Source organism: Triticum dicoccoides, chromosome 2B, assembly GCF_002162155.2.
Source record: "Triticum dicoccoides isolate Atlit2015 ecotype Zavitan chromosome 2B, WEW_v2.0, whole genome shotgun sequence".
In the NCBI taxonomy this organism is placed as follows: Eukaryota; Viridiplantae; Streptophyta; class Magnoliopsida; order Poales; family Poaceae; genus Triticum; species Triticum dicoccoides.
The window spans coordinates 614,166,933-614,170,869 of record NC_041383.1 but is presented as its reverse complement, the minus strand read 5'-3'; positions in this window follow the sequence as shown (position 1 = coordinate 614,170,869).

Sequence of the window (3,937 nt, the reverse complement as noted above, 5' to 3'; positions counted from 1 at the left end):
ATAACTAGAATTGAGGATCAACCTTTGAAGTGAAGGGGCCTCTTGGATGATGAGCTTCCTTCTGTCAAAAGAAATTCCAATTCTTACAAGGTTAGGCGACTTTATTTGGAGACAACCGATTCTAACTGTGAAAACAAGCACCAAGCACTGCAGGGCAGGGCAGCTGGAGTGGATGATGTTGTGCAATGAGGCTCCGATATACGAACCCGCACAAGTGAAAGTTTCTTGAGAAATGGGAGTCGAAGGTTTAGTACTAGATTGTCTGGTAGGTATCACAGTGCAAAGGTGGCAGTGTGGAGAGAGGAGGAAAACCGCAAGATGGACATTGGTGCTAAGGGCACAAGTTCATGGCGTTCGGTATGTGGTATGTGATTTCCAGGGGAATAGTAGAACTCAAGCAGCTGTAGTTCTGTGAATTCAGGGGATTTCAGCCAGGCGTCCACCATGCCGGGCATGGTATGCTTGCTAAGGTAGCATGACGGGATGCAGAGGATTTGAACGGAGCCCTGATGGGAGGAGATGATGGCTCTGGGGATTTCAAAATCATTGAAGAGAGATAGCTGATGACAGTCGAAATTAAGGGCCACGACGCGCCATAGAGGGCGCCACTGAATTGAGAGGACTTGGGTGCGATAGCAATCCTTGGTGGGTAGAAGCGAGATGATCTCCCCAAGGACGGCGTCCGGGAGATCGCTGATGCGGTCCACCCGAGATTCTATGGGTTCCTGGGATCCGGTGGGGGCGGGGTCGCCGCTTCTCCCCGCGCTGGCGGGTGCGGGATCTACAACAGGCATCACTGCTGGCGGGAGCCTCACCTCCTTGGTGCTTGGGTCAGCCGACTCCATTTTCCTTGAGGGTGTCGCGTCGCGCTCACGGATTTGAGCAAAGTAATGAATTACGAGCCTAGTTCTAGTGCGAGTGAAGAAGAAGGGGAGCTAGGGTTTTCTGTAGGAGTGAGGAAGAAGGGGAGCTGGGGTTTTCTGTAGGAGTGAGGTGAGGAATTTGGGGGTACGAGTGGAGCGAGCTGACGTGAGGTGGGTGGGAGCGAGGAGGAAAAAGAGCACCCAGGTTTTTTTGGGGGGGCGGTGTGCTGGGTGTGGGTGGCGCCTCTCATTCAATAAATATATGGCCTTTTGAATTGATTTTACTATTTACTAGTGTGGATGGGCTGTTTTGTCTTGGGCCTAGAGAAACAATTACTACTAGTACAGTGGAGACACTCTACAGCTACCCAGAAAAACAATTACTACTAGTATAGTGGAGACACTCTACCGTTTCTGGCTCCTCCTAGGTCATTGAAACGTCTCCCTCTACTGAATGTTGTTATACTTTTGTTCACCGACATGCGAGCCATGCAGCGCCCGGTGTCGGAGTAAATGACCACGGGTAGCCCATCCGGCTCCCTTTGGCCCTTTGAAAAAACAACAGGCCGATCGAGCCTTGGAGCACCCAAGACACGGGGCCGCCTTCCTCCGGCCGGCTGCCTCACAAGCCGACTACCGGAAGGCGGCCCAGCCCTAAACTCTCTTGGAGGATGCCACGATAGGGCCGACTCCAAGAAGCCAGCCACGAAAGGATCGACTCCAAGAAGCCGGCCCAAGAAGACCGACTCCAAGAGGCCGGCCCCTGGCGAGCGGCCAGGGCCGTGCCCTCAAAGTCTGCACCCCCATAACGATGATGGGACAGGGCGTGGCAACAGTAAAGCCTGCCACCCCCGAATCCCGGAGCACGCATGGCTACAGTACGCCGTACGGGGTAGCCATCACCCGTCCGGCGTGGCACTGTTGCCATGCTGGTCATGACACCCTCCACGACGGGCTGCCAGTACGGCCCATTGGCGGCGGGCCCCTATGGTCAGAGAGATGCCCGAAGACGGCCTTGCCTCCCCCAGCCGGCCTGGGGCACGGCCGGCTTCCTATGGCCGGCTTGCCCCCCTCCTCGGGGCACGCGCACCATTAAGGAGATAAGACAAGGTAAGACTACAGTGAGAGCCCACAAGGCGGTGGCACTGTAGCCATGCTTACCTTGGCAAATCCCTCATCATCAGAGGCAAGGCAACAGTAACCAGCCCCCGACAAGACCCCCAAGCGGTGGGGCCGGCCTGTCGTCCAATGAGCCGGCAGTCGGTGGGACCCACCAGTCGGCGGGCCCCAGCGGCCGGCAGAAAAGCCGGCGGCCATAGACACTGACGGCTAGGGCCCGCGCCCAGCCGGATTACCGTTGTACCCCTAGGGGGTAGGCCTATATAAACCCCCCGGGGAACCCATGCAAAGGGTTAATCTCAGATAGTTTTAGACACCACCATAAGGAGAGAAGAGAGCTAGCCTTGCTCTTCTTCCTCCTCACACCGAACAGCTCAAGGAGCCTCTTGTAGCTTCTTGTCGATCTAGTGATCATGTGGGAGTAGGGGTATTATCTCCACGAAGAGCCCCCAACCTGGGTAAGATCCGCCGGCGTGCATGTCTTCGCCTCATCCCGTTTACAGGCACCGGCGATGTCTTACTGGCTCCCACAATGATAAGCCACCCGTTGGCATATGTGGCACCTACCACCCGACATTTGGCACCCACCATGGGGCCAGGTGCACCATCGTCCGGAGACCTGCTCTGGACGGGAACCCTTTTCCTCCCTAGCGAGCGAAGCCAGCCCGGCACGCTCGATGGCGCTTGCCCCGACGCGCTGCAAAGCGTCGATGATGCCTGCGCGGCGAGCTGCCTCGTCGATCTTCTTGGCGAGGCTCGCATCTCTGATGAGCCCGCATTCGACGCGGGCACAGGCTGCCCTGAGAGCCGCCTCGTCAGCCTCCTCGACCAACTCCACGTCTCCAGCGAGCCTACCATGGACTTAGAGTCAGTTGGCTCCACCGACCCGATGCTTGTCGACTCCGACACGGCGTTGCTCGATGCCTTCGCCACCAACGTGATCATCTTCGACGACCCTCTTGCTTGAGCCGACAGTGGCGGCAGCACCGTCACCAAGGTGTTAGTCATCAGCCACGGCGTCACCTCTGACGAAAACACCCACAACGCCCTGCAAGCAACGCTGCACGATCTGTGCGCCCCCATCCCGGCCGACGCTGACGTCGAGACGCTGGAGGCATGATGCCTCGCCCTCCTTGCGGAGGGCCAAAGGATAGCCTCCATGAGACACCTCACTAAAGCTCACCAGCGCGAAGTTGACCGCGTCACCTTCGGAACGCCGCCTCCTGAAGGGCCAAGCCGAGCCGGCGTCGTCAAGAAGCGCGGCGCGGCCATCGCCAGCGTGTTGGGAGCGGACCACCCAGTCTAAGCCACGCCTCGCGAGAACCTACGCGCTGCTCAGTCGATCGTAGACGAGTTGAATAGACTGGGGGCCGACGAGCTCCCCTGCATGACCAAACGCATCCAGCAGTTGATCGACATGGCCGCAGAGCGACACAAAGCCGGTGTCTGCGCTAGAAGCCCCCCTCGTCGAGAGCATGGCGCGACGTCACGTACGCCGACTATGGGCGGCGCCCGCACAAGGCAAGAGAAGGAGCCGGCTGCTAGCCGCAGTCGGACTCGAGTCACCATCGAGCGCGACGCAGAAGGCCGCCCTCGAGGTGTGGAACGACGAGGCAACCCGCCTCCTCCTCCATCTCGTGGGGAGAGATATCCCACCCCGCCGCCTGTCACGCATCCGACTCTCAGCGGCCGACTAGGCCACCAAGAAGGAGTCGACGAGAATGATGCCCGCCACCGGATCGACCACCTAGCACGATCCCTGGCAGTGGAAGAAGAAGATGATGTGGGCCCGCCCTGCTTTGGCCCCCGCATCCGCGATGAGCCCTTCCCCAAAGGGTTCTCGCTCCCAAGAGACACGCCCAAGTACAACAGCTCCGTGAAGCCGGAAGATTGGTTGACCGACTACTCCACTGCAATCCGCATAGCAAGCGGAAATAGGCGTGTAGCCGTGAAAT